Below are 19551 nucleotides of genomic sequence, written 5' to 3'. Positions count from 1 at the left end.
AGGACTGGATTAGCTCAATCACAATAGAGGTTCACGAGCTTCTACTTTCTTTTTGGGCTACCCATACTCATGTCTCACGAAATAAAAAGGATGTCTGCCAAAAGTGGATAGGGTTGAAATCATATGTGAATCATCAAGTACATCTTCTTGAAATACCTTAGTTTATTTCATCATGCCTATCATCTTGGCAATACCTTATCTAGTAGTTCAAATAAATTGCATAGTACTTAGGTGGATTCATGCTACAACTTGCACAATAGTTAACTACAAAGTCCTTAGATTGACTAGATACTAGCTAGCTTTCTTGAAACTAGGTTCTTGCATATTAGTATACAAGTTAGGTCTCTATTTGTTTTCTCAACAATTGGACCAGAAGAGCATCGTTGATTTTTTATTTGGATACTGTAGTATATCGGAGGGTGGCACTCTTTTCTCATGATACAACATGATATTTTTATTTCTATAGAAATTCGGGCAAATTTGTATATTATTGAGGATCACCCTTCAATTTGACATGGACTATTGGGCGACTCACAAGGTTCTTCTAGCCCTCACCATTACTCTCATTGTAGTGGAGATGGTTGGCATTGGGTAGTGTAATGGAGATGAAATTTTTTTCTACAATGATTCCAGTGCCACAGCCACGATTAGCAGCAACATTATAAATTTAATGAGTGACCAACATTTGCAGCCACAACAAGAAACTGCTCTTCCCTCGGCAAGATACTACCTCACGAATTACTACATGGTCCCCATGTACCTAGATAAGGATTTAGGTGTATATGTTATCTCTGACTTGAATGTAGACCCTAGTTTTGTGTATGTTGCCCTAGCGCTCCTCGATGAGGGTAAGGGCTTAGCCCCACACTGACCCCCCTAGTTGATTCCTTAGTTGGCCCTAAAATGATGTAGCAAGATTCACATTTATGTCCTGCTCTGACTACCAACTCCACTGCTCAAAATTATGGGCCTCTTAACAGAGTGCAAACCGGTTGGGCCTATTCAGTAGGATCTTGTTTCCCTTTGTTTCCACCCCACAATCTAGCTAGAAGCCATGCACACTCCTTCTCAAACCTCTGACGCTTAGGAAGGGGCTCCTTCTCACAGGGACCTCCTTCTCTTGCATTACAACACAGACAACATGCCACACCATTTATCTTCATACTACTATATTCTTTTGTTTGCTTCATTGGCTCTACCATTCATGCTTGGGACCTATCTACTAGGACCTTGGGACTAGGATGACAATGACACAGAAGATTGGGTACTTTCAATCCTCCCTTCAATGTGGGTAGTAGCATCCAAAGGACGTAAACATAGGCATGCAATATCTAAAACATAAGTCAAGAACATTTCCTGGTACTTTAAGCCCCGGTCTTCCATCAATTGGTGAAATCACTATGCCCATTTTTCCCACATAGACGATGAGATATTATGTGGTGTTTTTTGGCTTTCTCAACAGCTTTTTGTTGATTTGGCAAACACCTTGCACTTGGAGCAAGGTGAAATACCATACTCCTTGACATGTACTCTAGGAAAGATTTTGTCTATTGAGAGGAAGGTATCCATTTCCATTCTAAGGTCAACCTCAGGCATGTGACAAATTGATGTTTTTGAGAACTTAAGATGTGGTCATTCAATTGTGTCATGTTTCCTCTCCCAATTTGTTACTGTATTGCAAAACTATGTCTCTTGCATGATCCAATGGCCCTAGACAGAGTCCAAGCTCAATGAGTTGAAAAGTGGATTTTGAGAATTGAGAGTATTGCCCAATTGTTGTGGGGTAATCAACTACACACACTTCAAGATGGACTTACCATCAGGTCAAACAAACAAGCACTAGCGAGATAGAAATGATGCTTATAGTATGATAATGCATACCATTGTGGACTCAAGCATTGTGGACTCAAGCATTAGGTTCCTTGATGTGAACATTGGATAGCATAGAAGTCTTGCAAGCAATGATGGTCATTCTCAAACAATGACAAACGATTCTTACATAACTCCATCTTCTACAAGTTGTGCCAAGGAGGCCAATGGCTTACAGGGCCAGCTTTTGAGTTTGGTGACCTAGTATCCATTCGACATGACAATATGGGCTGATGGAGGGTATCCATTGCTGCCATGGTTGATGACTCCAATTCACAAGGACCAACTCATTTTGGAGGAAAGAAAGCAATAATTTCATGCAGTTGTCTACTCATATTGTTGTGGAGATGGCTTTCAGGAAACTAAAAGGGCAATGGAGATATCTTGGGAAGACCATCAATTCACCAAATTTTTTGTTCTTCCTTAAGATTTTTATGCTTGTTGTATTATGCACAACATGATTTTAGACCATGAGAAAGGCAATGTTAATGAATTAAGGGTGGATGTGAACGACCCATCAGTGGATCACCCACTCCATATTCTGCCTACATCAAAAGACTAGTAGCAATTGGAAGCACAGTGCATTTTCTAGGACTTGATGAGTACAATGTCCATCATCATGTAGCGGATGACATGTGACATGGGGTGGTTTACTCAGCTATGAATAGTTTGTTCAAATAGTGTTGCCTTGCCACTGTAATTAGTCCATCTTAAACAGTGCATCTCCTACTATTATCATTTGACATAGCTTTGAAAAGATAGTGAATAGGTTTCAATGCTCTTTCAAACAGATGATCATTGTAGCAGCCATGTTTGGGGGATGTAGATAAAGATCGTCCTTCTTGAATAGGATCCAAACCTTGTCACTCTCTTTCCAGAGCTATGTGACATGATAGAAACTCAAGATCAATTGCTTAAGATAGGCTCATTGCACTACCAATGTGTGGCTCTTTGAACATTACTTCTTTTACATCAAAATACAGATTATGTCCACCATTGACAATTTGGAAATTATCCTTCCCTGAATTGCACCAAGTGTTTGCTTCATGCTTCGATTATTTCCATTTGCATCATTCTTTTGAAACTCGTATACCATTGTATTGAAACTCATGTACCATGTTGTTGCATAAATACAATGTATGTTGACACATATTCCTTTCTATAATGGTACTATAGTAATGTAAATCTAATGATGGGCGGTGATTTGTATTGGCTTCTTGGATATTTTCCCCAACATTAGTTTTGAATTAGATTGGCCAACTTTAGATGTGCCTTTTTGTGCTTCCTATAGTGCTTTTATGTGCTTTCTTTTGTGCTTTTTTGTGCTTTCTTCTATGCTTTTTTGTGTTTTGTTTTGTGCCATAAAAGCCTTTATGTACTTGAGGATATATATATATGTGATATCTTGTGTGTGTGTGTGTGTGTGTGTGTGCGTGCGTGCGTGTGTGTGTGTCTGTGTGTGTGTGTGTGTGAGATCATGGGTAGATATGGTTTAGTGTTCCATCCTTACATTGGCCCTTAAGGGGAAAGGGCCATATTGACATGTACTGGACATATATGGCACATTGATATGCCCTTGTGCCTAAAATGGACCCCTCAAGAGTGATATCAACATGAAAGGGGACCCCTAAAGGGAAAATGGTGCAAGCTAGCTAACTGCATACGAGCTTGCTGCATAGTAGTTGGATAGCTGCAAACTAAGCTAGTTGGATAGTAGTTGGTAGCTACAAATAAGCTAGTTGCAAACTAATTATCTGTAACTAGTGAACTAGCAAACAAGAAAACTAGTTGTCTGGCTACGAGCTAGTTATATGCAAGACTACTTGATTATTCAATGGACTAGATAGCTTTAAACAAGATATATGGAAACTAGTTAACTGCATACTAACATGCTACATATTAGTTGGATAGCTGCAAACTAGCCATCTCTGAACAAGATGGCTACAAAATAGGTATCGGGAAGTTGGATGTAGGACTAGTTTATATACTAGGTACATGTGCACTAGTGTTTGGCATCAATATAACTAGGTGTCTGTACATTCCTTTTGACTACCTATGTGATTGGTGTTGCTACAGGTTGAGCTCTTTCTCGAGTTTAAAATAAAGTTTCCAAATTTGCAAATACAACAACGCTCTTTTAAGTGCTTGAAACCTTTTTTTGTACAAAAACTGAAGGATAGATACACATGTTGTATTCAACATATTCAAAAACTACATCTAAAGGAAGTTGTTACCCAAATGCAACAAACTAATGCTAGGTTTTATGGAAAACCCTATTATTGCACATGCGATATATGCAAAAGCAATGATTAACAACTTGGTTGCTCTACCTCATAGAAACCAAAACTCAGAGTTTCAACATTATGTGAATATGTGAGAAGCATAGAGGGTCTATCTATAATAATTTGAAATGCATCTTTGGTGAGTGTTGTAGTTGGACCAACCAGAGTGTAATGGTGTCCATGTGAAATGGTAGAAGAAGGTCATTATGCTTTAGTAAAGGTATTTGAAGACATTCAAGTGGAGTTGAAGGGAAAATGCCAGAAGAAGACTAGCCAAGATAAGGAGATTCATGATGTGGACACAAAGAAAAGGAAGGTTCTTGTAATCAAGAAGAGGAGTTACTGTGCCGCATTGTTATAGTCATTGAATATCCATCTTTGGAAATTCATACAACACACTTTCATTTACAAATGGTAGGCTGATCAATTTAAAGAGTTCGTGTTATGATTCCATGAGGGCATGGTTGTATCAGTCGTGGTCAACTTTGCAGAGAACTATACATTCAAAGAGCAAAATGAAATGTGCTAGCTCTACTACTTTTCCAGCCATTTCAAGTAATCTTGATATGCACAGATTCTGCACAGAATCAGATTCACAGTCTACTTTATGGTCCTTTATTACTCAAATTGGCTCCCCAATTCCTTTATCTTCACCAGCTCCAGGCCATTGAACAACTGCGAGTTAAATTAAACTCTAGAATGATAGGAAATGGATTATGTATGGGGAGCATTGAAGAGGACATTCTGCAACTTTTTTACTGTATGAAATGTTGAAGTTACTGTCAACCATATACAGCCCCTGATATACGGCTAGAGTACCCATCACTAAAGCTAGTCAATCCTGAAAATCTTCTTAATCCATTCATTGGAAATCATTCCAAGTTATTATTTTTGTTCGCATCACATATACCAAGCATGGAGTAGATGTGCAGAAGACCTTGCATTTCTTCATCTCAAATGATAGAGTGCATCTTTTTGTTCAACATTGCCATATGTTACATTATGGATGGCTACAAGCATTAGGAAAAAGCAGAGCTCATTTTAGGGCTCTGTAAGAAATTCATGATTTTCTTTTTTTTGGCTCAAAATTAAAAAGTTCTAGAGTGAGAAGAACAACTTTGTATAGTCAAGCATTCAATCAAAAATATAAATCACGATATAGATAAACTGACATTTTGAAGTTCTCACTCAAGTGTTTTTTAGTGTGTCATAAATGCTACATTCAAGGGCCCAAATGGTTTTCTACTATTTTGGTGCAGAATTTGGTGGTTTTGGCATTACCATTGTGTCTAGAGTAGAAAAAACCCCAAGATGACTTTTGAATCATTAAATTTAGCCTCTTGAAGGGGTCAAAATGACCAAAATAAGTGCCTCATAGGAGTGTGCTTAAGAAAGAGATTTGGGCACTTGGGCCCAGGCTAAGTGCCCAAATCACTTTCTTAAGCACATTCCTATCAGGCTCCTGTTTTGATTGTTTTGACCTTTCGAGGAGGACATTTATGACACACTCAAAAAACATTCGAGTGGGAGTTTCAATATGTCAGTTTATCTGTTTCGTGACTTGATGTAGCATTTATGACACACTAAAAAACAAGAGCAAGAACTTCAAATTGTCAGTGTGTCAAGCATCTCTAGAGAGAAAAAGTCTATTTTTTAAAAAATAGAAAAGCATTTCCAACGTAACGTTGACCTCTCTCTCATTGGAGGATCTCTATTTTTTGTTAAACCTAAAAAGCCCCAAAATTAGCTCTGTCTTTTGCTAATGGGCAAGGACTCTCATTATCAGATCATTGGATTTGGTCTAATGGTGTTGCCTCCCACTTCAAGGCTAAAAGGCCATTTTACTTTGTTGCTAGATATGTAGGACTCACAGAAAGGGATTTCTTTGGTTCTAAACATGGCAAGGGTGAGCATGATGGGGCGGGTGCAGTAGTGAAGAGAGCTTTAACACATGAGCAACTAAAGATATATGGGATGAAATTACAATTTTCTAGAGATGTTGTGGCCTTCTTGAGAGATAACTTGTCCCATGGTGCAAAATCTAGCCATACCTCAAAAGGGAGGGACGTGGCAAGAGTGTTTTGGGAGATCAAATATGGCAGAGTTTTTAAAGACAGTAAATGGGACTATAAAGAAATTTAGAAGACTCACTCCTTGCACAATGTTCAAGGGTTTTTAAAAGAGGATGGGAGGGCATTAAGAACAAGAATTCTGTCATGTTATTGCAATGCTTGCATGCAAGGTGACTACCATAGATGCATCAACAAGTCATATGTGAATCCATGGATCTATCACACAATCATACCCATTCTAGATGAAAGTGAGAATGAGGAAGTAGAGGAGATCATTTTATATGACAAACCTTTTGGCAACCTGAGCGATGCTCTTTGCATGGATGACAATTTTGCTATTAATGCAGATCTAGGAAATGAAGTGGTGGCACTATTGCAGCAAATTCCCATGTAGTCAAGGGATTATATGTAAAAAATTTGGTGACTATAGTTATCACCTTCTCATAATAAAACTTTTGGTCTTAATGTACTCACATCTAGTGTGAAGCATCAAAATTCCAATGCAGATTATGGACAAGAACGAACAAATATACAAAATGTCTTCAAAAATGCATGAGGATTGCATGGACAGCATGCCATTTGAGGTGTAAATACAACATTTAAAACTTTTCTGCATGGCCACTCCTTGCCCCTTCTCCCAGCTCTCCCCAACACCATGCCACAGTTCTCACAAAGGATTTCTTACAAAGGATGTCATTTCATATTTAAAAACCTAAGATTATGATGTCACTTTTAAATCTTGTATATTCTATACATCATGTCTTGTGTCTAGAATCTAGAAGTGATATTAGAATCTGGAAGTTTCCATACCTTAAGATGCAAAAACTGATAAAAATCATATTTTGATAAGGCTAAGTACATATTCTAAAAAATCATATACAAAAAAAACTATATTCTGACAAGACTAATTATCTATTGTTGCATGGTTGCACGTGACACACATGATTATAGAATCAAATGGTTTCATTTCAAAAGGAGTGCTTATACAAAACTTTGTCTTGAATATATTATATTGTCTACAGCCCCCATATATTGTATTTACCTAAAGTATTCATAATACACACACATGCTTTGAGTATCCTCAAAAATTTCCAGCACATTGTCCCATACATACACAATGCGGTTGGGTGCCACTAGCCAGTTCAAATGCATATGGTAGTCAAAAAAGTTTGCAACTCATGGGGAGACTGGTCTTCCATCTTTGGCGACACTCCCTTGGGTTTTGCAAGCACTTGTAGGTAGTATCATCAACCAACAATGTGTTTGTGCTATTATATTGAGGGTTGTCATTCCAAAACCTATTGAGGACTTTCAAAACTGCTGCTATTGTAGTACCCAAAACCTCACAACTTGGACCAAGGTATTCACAAGAGTGATGTCCATACACTCCACTAAGCTTGTCCTTTTCAATTGGAAAGCACATGGACAACTTCTCTCTCACCCTTGCCACCTTAAGAGAACTCCAAATAAACACATGGAAGTGCTTCAAATCCCACTGAAGAAATAACCTCACATCATGACAAATGAAAACTTCAACTTTTAGAGTGTGCAAAACCCATTTCAGACACTTTCACAATGTGTAGGGATTCTATGTCTTGCATGAATGCTACGAGCCAAGACACCATTCACATCTAAAATCACTGCCCGGTCCTCATTCGACAATGGTGGGGGGTTGTATTCAAGGTCCACGAAAGCCTATGGAGACAATCAATGAGGAATTTCCTCGGCCTTTTCCTCTTGCTGCCCGATTTCCTCAATTTGTTCCTCCTACTGTCTAGTTTCCTCAATCTATTCCTCCTTTTGTCCACCTTTCTATTCCTCCTACTAGCCACATTTTTGCCTCAAACATGTTGATGTTTGAGTCCCACTTTGTGGAAAATAGCACAATGGGAATAATGGACATGTGGAACAATGTGGGGCAATAAACATATTCTAGGATAGTAAAAAGACTTCAAGTTTTCTCCAAGTTTTCAATGCTTAAAAGTTTAAATAGAAAGTAAGACTTTAGTTCTTAAACCTTGAAAGTTTAAATTACAAACTAGCAACGCATTGTTTTTAAAAAAAATTATTGAATACATACAGAAAATGTAACTTTTATTATCGCAAGAGTACATTTCCATAAAGTTATGACAATGGGACAGTTTTCATTGAATACAAAAATGACTTGTGTTATTATTACATAAATACGTGTCTCCAAGAATTGTAAATATTTTCAATTTGCTCATGCCCATCCATGATGGGAATGTGGAAATGGTGAAGCAATGTGGAAGTGCGAATTTGCAATCCACATAATTTCATCATCATTGACATGCTGGATGGGATTTCCCTTGGTGTACTTCTCTCGATTCCCAACTTGAATCCACATTTCTAGCCAATTAGCAACATGTTTAATAAGATAACATGTAACATGTTTTGTGTCTTGATTGCAGAGTTTCTCTAGCATTTGGCAAGTGCATTTTGGATTCTAGAGACATTTGTAAGCACTATCATTGTAGAATATTGTATTGTATTGCAGCTAGCTTTCCGAGAAGGTGGCCAGTTTTTTGTATAACACAGGCTTTTGTTCAAGGTGGATCACAAATCCTTGCTCTTTCACACAATCCCCCTATTTATACACTGCATGGGACCTATACGATTGATATGGGAAGCATCTTTCCAACAATGCCATTGCCTTCTTCCACAGGCAACAAGTCCAAATAAACACATCAAAGTGCGAAAAACACCACTTGAAAAATATTATAGAATCATGTTGAATGAAAAGCATTATCCACTTCTCTAACTAGTGGCATTTCCACACTCTTCATATTTTGACCAAAAATAGGTATTTTGTCATGCTCTATGTTCACATATGCTATAGCAACACACCATTCAGGTCTAGAATCAATGCCCTCTTATCCTGCAACAAGGGTGGCTAGGAGCGGATTTGGCTCATGAGCTAGAACATCCTCAAATCATGTCACATTGTTTTCAGGTGTAGCATCTTCTGGAGGGGCATTCTTCCCTATTCCTAACACCTCATTGTGGAAGTGCAACATCTTATGGAGGGGTAGCATCCCCAACCCCTGTGACATCGTGTGATAGTGCTACAACTTTGGTGGTCCCATATTCTCCTTCTCCTCTCTTGACATATCTTTCATATTTCGAAGTTGTGGAGGCATACCATCATCATGCAAAATAAAGGCTTCTACTAGTTCATCATTATCAACCATCAAAATAGCACTTGAATTTGAAGAGGAGATGCCAGCTAGACTACCTATACATATAACACACCCTTCAACATTGTGCCAGATAATTGACATTAGAGACTTAAGCACAAATCTAGGACACTCTTGACATGGCAATTGGGAATGTATTAATTTTGCACTACAACATTACAAATGGAGCATTGTACTTTAGCATTTGAATGGGGGAAACAAGTCATTGCAAATGCATATATGGTTCAGGGGACACACATAAAAAGAAATGAGTATATTCAGCACTGATAATTGGGGAAGGCACCATTTGCAAAGCAAGGATGCTAGCGGAGTATAAGCTTGATGGCCCTGATGTCTAAGAAAACTAAAATTTCTTGTAGGCTCTAGACTTTGATTATCACACCATTTTTTAGTGGTGCACTCACCTGCACAGGGGTGTGTTTTGCTTCTTTCCTTCTTGTGCATATGTAGCACAACAAACCAACACATTTTAGAAAATCAAAAGTTCTATAAACAAGGCAGTAAGGGCTTGGTAAGGAGTTGTTGGTATATACCCTCTTGAGTGGCAACATCATCCTTACATTTTCCAGTCTTCTTCTTTATTGATTCATGGAGCTGTTGGAGCATACACTCGTCCTCCTCCTCTTCTTTAGCATTTTGTTTTGGTTCTCTACCATTTACAAATTCATAGCAATAATCCACTACCATGGTCATTGTGGAGGATGGGCATACCGATAAATGGTACATCTTTGGGAGCCTCCTCTTGAGCATTACAATTTTTATCATTCATAGATGATTCATGAACATGTTATATATGGTTGAATACAATAGTACTCAGTACGAAGGCATAATGGTAATGGTTGCAATGGAATCTTCCTAAAAATATAAATACACCACCTCCAAGGATTGCCGCAATTGCATTCACCTCTCTAGTACTGGTTGGAGTGTTGTGCCCTTCTAAACTCTCATTTGGCAAGTGTGTAGAGCCCCCCTCACATGTGTATTGACTATCTGAGTACATTAGTTAGTATTTCAATAATACAAGATGAAAACATGTCATGGACCGTATCAATAGATATGTAGAGACAAAACCAAGAAACTTTCTAGAAATATTACCATCATTTCATCCGTTAGACACTACATTTTTTTGGTGTGTGAAGCCACCTAGGAGAATTGATTGTCTGAAAGTAAAGGAGCTACTTGCTTATCAATGCATATTCCATACAAAGCATCAAAATTTTTAATTAACAACTTGAGCCATACCTACAAAAAAGAATCCAAAGGAGACTGGACATTAAAATCTTCTTCAGACCCATGCACACTTGTGAAGTCTCCTACAATGCAGAGAAAGGTTTGTTAGTATTGTTTAGAGGCATGACAGTAGCTAAGTAACTAATCACACTTGAATAGGTGATTACATATCCAGTTAGGAAGTAATAGCTAGTTGATAACTAGCAGTTGGGTAGTAGCTAGTACATACTTGGCAAGTAGATGATGGTTGGTATGTAATAGCTAGGTGTAAACTAGTAGATTTGGATGGTAAGCCATAGGTAAGTGGTGACTAGGAGTAATTGGGTGGTAAGCAGTAGTTACATGGTGACTAGTAACTAATTGGTGGTTTGAAGTAGTATCTAGTTAGTAGCTAGCTGGTAGCTGGTAATTAGCCAATAACTAGGTAGCTATTTCGTAAGTATTACTTGGCTACTAAGTAGTAGCTAGGTGGTATCTAACATATAGGTGGTAATTAGTAGCTAGCTAGTAAGAAGTAGATAGCTGCTAGCTAGTAAGCAATACCTAGCTAGTAAATAGTAGCTAGCTACTAAACTGGTAAGTAGTAGGTAGCTAGTAAGCATTAGCTAGCTAATAAGTAGTAGCTCATAAGCAGTGACTAGCTAGTAAAAGCAGTACCTAGTAGCTAGTTGGTAAGCAATATCTAGCTAATAACTAGATAGTAACTAGGTAACTAGTGAGCAAGTAGTACTTCACTGCTAAGTAGCTAGATGGTAACTAGCATGTAGGTGTTTGCTAGTTATAGCTAGCTAGTAAGTAGTAGCTAGCTGATAACTAGTAAGTAGCAGCTAGCTACTAAGAAGTAACTAGCTAGCAACTAGTATGTACCTAAGTAGTAGCTAGGTGGAAAATAGTATGTTCTTGGTTAGCTAGTGCCTAGCCGCTAGCTGGTAGCTAGTAACTGCTACCTAGCATCTACTAGCTACCCAACTAGTAGTTAGTTTGTCCTAGGAGTAATTTCCAAGTACTTCAAATCGACTAGTTAGTGTTGATCACGAAGCAAATTGCAAGTGCAAGTCAAACAACCCATACACAGATTCGTGTTCAAAAAATCCAAGTGAAACACCACATAATACTTACTCTTATGTATTTTGTTGCACTTAAACAGGGGGAACCCTATGATTTGCACCCTTGTAGAATCTAATATTGGTTGATTGCATGAAATTTCAACACATGTGATCTCCATCTGCCACATAAGAGCAAAGCACATGATATGGTAGGAAAGCATGCAAACACCCACCATATCATCATCTATCGTAAATCCAAGGACACACCCAATACATGCACCCATTTTGATTAAAATAATCCCTAAGCCCAAGGTAGGAAACTTGAGGATAGTCGGGATGAATGCTACATGCTGCCTAGTTTCTACAAAATGCAGCATGCGTGATGCAAAGCCAATCTCCAATTGAATCTTTTGCATCAGTTCGTCATCCCGTGACTTCAATAGCTCCTGTAAATTCAAACACATATTAAAGACGACAATAGAAATGAAATTTTAAAAAAAATAGGAGTGAGATTTGTATGTTTACTTGTGCATCAGCAGCTATTTTGTTAAGATCCTTGGTAACATCGTCGCCCTTGAGCATGTTGCTACTAACACTCTCCAACCTTCCAATGTCATCCTACGACTTTTTTTTCGTTGCTTAATCAATGGTAGCTTCAAGGATTTTTTAAAGGGATGCAAACTACGAATTCAAGCTGTCAACAACCATGAACATGCCCTCCCTTCTATGGAGCATACATTTTGCCTCCTCCATCTGCATAGTTGCCTTTTCGAACTCTTCCATTTCTATCATCATCATTTCCTTATTGTTAGCAAGTCTGCAACTCTGCATACTTTATATTTTCAGGTGCTAATTCATCGACCCTAGAATATGGCCAAAAATCTACCCCACTACCATGCTGAATGTTAGTTGTTGCCCGTGAAGTCAAATTTGTCCCTTCGGACACTCCCTAGAGGTCAGGACCATGTCCATCCTTGGAGAATCCATTCACAATACGCCACCTTCGTAATTTGTTATCAAAATCCTTTTTCTTCTTTGCTTTTCTCATTGACTCCTCCACAACCTCTATCCATGCCACAAGGAGCACCATTTTACTACTATGGGCATCTCGCTTGCCACACTCATAGGCAAAGCCCCTTGCAAATGTGAGGCATACTTCACTATTGATGGGGCTGCATTGATACACTTTGTAGTGGAGTGAGAGCATGTCTTTCTACCTATCTTTGTGCACCATTCTACATTTAATGAGCCCTATCCCCTTTCAGACCTCCTTAAAAACAAAGAGCACAACTCATCTGAGACATCTGAGGATGATAAGTGGCGAGGGTTCATACCACTCAAGCTGAGGCCACATTCAGCATTAAAGTCCTCCTTTGTTTTGTAAAATCACTTCTGTTGTGGATATTCAAAATTTAGTGCGTGGAACTTGGACATGACTATCGTACAACACAACAAGAAAAGCATAGCGAGCTCAAAACGTCAAGCTTAAGTGAGTTGAATAATAGCTAAGGAAACCGAAGAAACAAAATATAAATGCAACAAGCCAAAAATCCTATGCTAGAAACATCAAAACCTTCAATGTACAATCTGACATAGACTTGAAAACATATGTAAGCTATGAGAAGTGGTTGCCAACCTGACCCAACAAGGAGAATGTGTGTTGCAGTATTGAGCTGGGAGAAAGTGTTATATATATTCAATGTTGGAGAGTTGGTGAAGAAAGCAAACACAGATGTGGGAGAAAGATAAATCGTGGCATCCATGAAGAGGAATCTCTCATGTGAGTAGGAATCAAGTCATGTCCTGCGTGCACACCCACACAGTTCAATTCTTAATTGCATAGGCTCAACTTTTAGTATGATTTTAAGATTTTTCCCCAAGTTTTGAACTTCAGTTACTAGTGTGAACCACTAGCCACAACACCTACTATTTAGCTAAAATGGTGGTCCACCTTAACTTGCATACACCCAACAACAAACCACAGACAATATTCACAAAAATTGTAGGAGAGAAAGTCAACACAAACACAAAATCTATATGCATTCATGATAGCAAAAGAGAGGGAGAGGCTGATGTACCCACACAGGGATTGTGCGAGGGAGAAGAGTATGGAGTATTGAGAGTGCTTGCAAGCACAAACATTGCCACCACCTCTCAATCAACATGAACAAGAAAACTTTAGAAAGATTAAGATAGCATAATCCCAAGTTCTTTCATGTCAAAGACTATAGACTAATTTTGATTTCATTTCTTTGTTTATCACTTTTTGAAGTAAAATTAAAGCCAATCTTATGCTATTTGATAGTACTAGGCACTGTAGTCATCAATTTTGTCAAATCTAGAATTTGGAGGCTGTCTAGATGCCCAAATTCATGCCGTGGCGGGTTTTAAGGTTTTTGGGCTCCTTTTGACATCCCAGACAATTTTTCCTTTTACAGCATGGTGAAATTTCACTTGGATTTAACAGAGATGAAAGTGCCAAATAAATAATTACATTATTTACCCTTTAAACATTGAAAATGACAAGCACAATGCATCATAAACATGGAAAAGGTACTCAACAATGCAATAATGTATAAGATCAAATTATATTTTATGTAAAGAGTTCGCCCTGTGGGCATCAAATACAAAGTTGTGCCTTCAAGGGCAAGGGGATAGTCTAAGTCCTAAGGCTGTGTTCCATGATATTCTAAGGCTTAAAACTGGGATCCATCCATAGCCGCTTTGCCAGAGCCATATCTTTGTCCATCATGGTGACGCTCTGTGTTTGCGTCCTCGAGCAAGGTAGTTATAACTTGCTCCACAGCCGCCTTGAGCGCCTCCATAGCTCCTATGTTGAAGCGCACATCGGCCTTGTATCCTTGTGCTATCTCTCATACAATATGTCAGAAAGAAGCACGCGGGATCAGATTGCCAGTGCTCTTCTATAGCTGTCTAATTTCTTTGAGGCATCTTGCTCCTGGTCTCGCTTTGTATGGCTTCATGACTCTTGATGGAGGTTATACAGGTACCTGAACATGGTTCCATGGCCTCTTGTTTGCTTTAAACTTTTTACACCTCACTTCTCTGATCTGCTCCTCCTCTAAATCCTCCTCCAGGTGCCCGACTTGAACCTGCACCTTGAACTCTGTCCCTTTGATGGGGCTTTTTGACATCTTCTTTGTTTTAACCCTTAGGTGGTGGCAAGGGCACTGGAACTATATCCATGATCAGCTGTAGAATAGGAAGAGGGATAATTGTTGATATTCTTGTAGTTTGCTTTTCGGAAAGCCTTTCATATTTTTTCTTGATCTCGGTGAGATTATTGTTTCTCAATCTCGGTGAGATTCTTCAAGGGAGACCCAAGGATCTTGCCACGGGGAGGATTGGTCTATCTCTCGTGGGGGCAAGGGAAGTCTATTGTTGGTCATTAGGGAGGAGAGAGCTGAGTAGTTCTATCGTGACAATCAAGGGAGGGCTCATTGTATTCCTGCTACTGCTCCTACTCATACGAGTTTAGAGAGGGCTCATGGGAGTTGGGGGAGGGCTCACGGGAGTTGGTGGAGGGCTCACAATCTTGGGAGCTAGGGGAGGGCTCACAGGAGTGCCACCGGAGGGATTCAGGTCCTTTGAGGGATTCGCATCCCCGAAGAGATTTGTGTGCGCGGAGGCCATGGAGCTGGAGAAAGAAGGCTGGAGGCAATGTCGTGTTGGCTTGGCAGTGGTCTTCACTTGTGCCCTCGAATAATGAGAGTTAGGGCTTTAAAAAATGTTTTATATAGGCCCATCGTCGTTTTTAGGCCCCTTTCAATTAGGTTTAGGGTTCCACCCTGCCTCCCTCTCCCCCTCCCTCTCCTCGTCCCCACCCCTCCCAACCTGCCCCCCCCCCCCCCCCCCCCCATAATGCCTCCCTCCTCTCTCCCCCCTCCATCAAGACAGTAGATGGCCATGGAACATTTCAAGTTGAATGACATCTTGCTATTTTGATTTGAAAACCCTGAAGTGCTTGCATGGATTCTATCTTATAACCAAACGCAAGTCCCCAATTGCGACAAGAAGGATTCAAAGTGGGATCTTATCTTGCCCATCCCACTAGAGAGAGTACACATATGTACTTTACATCCGAAACTGCCCATACTTGATAAATTATTGTATTTGCATCTTATTTATGCTTGGAATTTCATTCCACAAGGAGTATCCGCACGGTGCATTGTAGAAGCTAAGAAGTTGCTATCAGAGATGGGATTCTATGGTGGATATGTCAAACTTCAGGAAGACAAGAAAATATTTGGGGCAACATAGAATCTTCTTGCCAAAGTGTCCATGGGTGGAGCTAAGGCAAGGAGATTCTTATGCAACCACAATCTTGAGAAAGACAAACATACATTGTCTCAAAGTCCCTTGGGTTGGGAATATTGGAAAGCATTGTGTGAATGCACGGCCAACAAGGCTTCACATCCTCAAGTAGAGACTTTGAGAGCTAAAGTATGAACAAAGGTAGATGCATTAATACAAATTATTTCACAAGGGTCGAATCGATGAGATGTATTATGAAAGGTCCTGGATGGCTGTGAAAGAGTTAATGCAATTAATGGTGAAAGCATGGGGGAGTCTCACATTATGCATTACATGGTAATCTTGTCACCATCATAATATTTAGCAGTTGATTTATTTAAATTGTTTATTACTGAAATGATGTTCGTCATGTTTGCAACATATTCTCTATGCAAGAACTCAAGGCATGGTGGAGGTGTCACCCATACTAATACATTGCATGAGATGTTTGACTGGTTTTTTAGATGTTGATTAGGTAGGACTTCGAAGTTTGAAAAGGAAAAGGCATTAGAACTTGCAAACACAGTTCAAATTGTATAAGAGAATAGAAGATATAGTGCTTGGAAAGCATCCATAGGAAGTCGAGGAGTCGCAGGTTGGTTGCAAAGTAGAGTTAGACAAGGGAGCAGATGGGTCCAACGAGAAAGTAAAGCTATGGTGTAGTTGTATACAGCTATGAGATGAATAAAATGCACATTTTGACCACAATTTGCGAACTCATTCTTGGAGTCCGGGGTCTTTGTGAGGGGTGTTGGGGTAGTCTTGGGAACGGGGTGAAGAGTAGGGAGTTTGGGGGAGGTATGACCAATTAAGCTTCATCCGTTTTGATGACAAATATGAGCTTGCCATTACATTCTATATAACAAAAGAGAGAAATAGTTAGAATAAACACAATGTAGAAAATGATACTAAGTAAATGCAATGTTGTAATGGATTTCCTCTTACCATCTTCTCTCATGCCATAGAATTTGACCATTGCTTCTTACAGTTTCTCAACATCCAAGTAAACATTGTTGAAAGCATTCATCTTAAAGGATTGCACGTTGGTTTGTTTCTCGTCGTGCATGCCTCACGCCTCACAAACAAAGATTTGGGTAGTGGCACCGTAAACTTCTTATACTTTCCCAGGATAGCAAACTTGAAAACTTTAAAAATAGATGTATAAGCTTACGACTTACACCAACAGCATCACAAGCTACAAGCATCTCCTTTGCATCTACAATGTCCTTGAAGTCCTCTTCAATAACTTGCACACTCAAGCATTTGTACTTTGGGTCCTTTAGTATCCCAATGACATCGCTTGACTTCAATAAAATAGTTAGAGCGTCTGAACAGTTCATATAATTCCTGTTCGTTCTTTCCATCCATCTTCCATGAAGTTCACAAGTAAAACTTAGCACAATGTAGCACAAAAGAGTGAACTTTCATAAGAACATTAGATAACAAACCTTGTAGCCCAGATTCTCCTCTTTCTAGCACCACCAATGGATGCCAATGCATCCATGTTACGTATCTTTTCCTATCCTTTAATCCCAAAGGTTTTTCTTTTATCTTTTACACTCGTTCTTCTGCCTTCTCTCGTTCCTTCTCTATGACTCGTTGAACTTGATCATATATAGATCTTTCAAGCCTTTTTTGTTTCAACTAGTTTACAGAGTGATTCTTGCAATTCTTGTCACTTCAAGTCCAATGCATGCTACTCTGCTAGCTACTCTGCTTAAGCTCTACACACCTTCGCTTGCTTACATAGCCATTGTATGATCATTATTCAATCACTTGCAATAACTAAGCAACCTCGCATGTCCATTGCCAACAAACCGAATAATTTTATATAAAAAGAAGAGCTCTTTTGGGTGGCAAGATCTAAAGGCTACAAGGATCCTTCTACCCAAAGATCAAGATGCTTCTTTTCTTGCAAATGAAAACTGTGGATCTTAGAAGCTCCCCTCAATCCCAAACTACATGTGCCTGCATATTCAACCTCCAACTCTAGGTGAACTTGGTACTTGTTGGAGACCTCCTCGAATGGTGCTAAAGTAAAGGAGTGTCGAGGAGGCATGGAGAAGGAGCAAGTGTGGAGAAGCAAGCATGAAGAGCAACACGCAGGAGAGAGAAGCATGAGGAGGAGAAGGAATGGAGGAGGGAGGAGAAAGAACCAACAGATGAAGAAAAGGGGTGGAGAGGAGATGATTAACAAGCGTGAAGGAGGAGAGGAGAAGGGAGGACCAGTAGGTGTAAGCAAATGTGGAATAGGAGCACGCATGGAGGAGAGAGAAGCAAGAGAGAGAGAGGAGAGAGAAGGAAGAAGGAGGACGAGAGGGAAGAGAGAGAGAAGGGAGGGGGGAAAGAGAGGAAGAAGAAAGAAGGGAGGGAATTCGAAATTAGAATTTCAAAATTTGAATTTAGTGACTCCCACCTAAGTGTAAGAGAGATATAAGAGGTAAGAGGTGTAAGGTGGAGTAACTTGTGGGATTAACCCACCTAAGTTAGGCGAGGTTAGATCTATTTAGACCCTCCTTTCATTGAGACTAATCCATTTCTTAATCCATTCCTTATGAGGCCTTTTTGAGACCCCATTTCTCAACTAATGTGTAGATATGGGTGCCCAATACAACAATGTCGGTGATCAAGGTCACACTTCTTGAATGAAGTCATGCAGTTGTTAAACAATGAATTCAAGATTATGCACACATCTTCATCCGATGCACTGCGCGAGTTGGGTTACGGTTCACAAACACCGAACACCAAACACCTATAAGTTAACCACTGGAGAGTGCGCAAATCAAAGAGTCAACAATAATTGGCTAGGATCCCTATTTTCCATGATCGCACCAAGCGCATAGAGATGCAACATCATCACTTCATCCAAGAAAAGCCACTTTCTAGAGCAATTGATTTAGTTTATTACCCCACCAATAAGCAAGTGACACACAATTTCACAAATCCATTTAACTTAGACAAGTTCTCAGACTTTAAAAGTCAAAATCTACCAAAATTACTTACAACTTAAGAGGGGAAGTACCAAATGATACATTGCTCCATGGATATATAGCTTTGCGTCTAATACTACAAACATGCTCACAAAAACATGAAAGTTTAAAATATTACTTTTTAATATTGTTTTTGAGTTTGCATTCGTCAGTCATCTTGTAAGTGAATTTAAGAGGGGTGTTGAGGTTGGAAATTGAAGTAGCCACTATAAGAAAAATTCCACCCTTGCAATTAATTTCATCCATTGGATGAGCATTTCTACAAAGTCATATAAACATAGCAAGTAGCGACATGCCAAATAAGGTGTGGTATTGAGACATGGGTACAAACATATCTATAAAATTGGTGAGCATTATTGGCAGAGTGCATTAATATACCCAATGGAATGTCCTATTGAGAGATTACTTGAACTTTATCTATACATCTTGGAGTGAATAAGACATCAACATTTTGTAATAGCTCAAATTGATCCTCAATCAATCCTCAAATCCAAAATGGTGATTTCCGCTCATTTGAAGCTAGAAGTTGATAT

The sequence above is a fragment of the Dipteris shenzhenensis genome, chromosome 5 (genome assembly GCF_047967505.1).
Source record: "Dipteris shenzhenensis isolate YYH24624 ecotype China chromosome 5, Dip_SZ_1.0, whole genome shotgun sequence".
NCBI lineage: Eukaryota > Viridiplantae > Streptophyta > Polypodiopsida > Gleicheniales > Dipteridaceae > Dipteris > Dipteris shenzhenensis.
Note: the sequence above shows the minus strand (reverse complement) of the source record.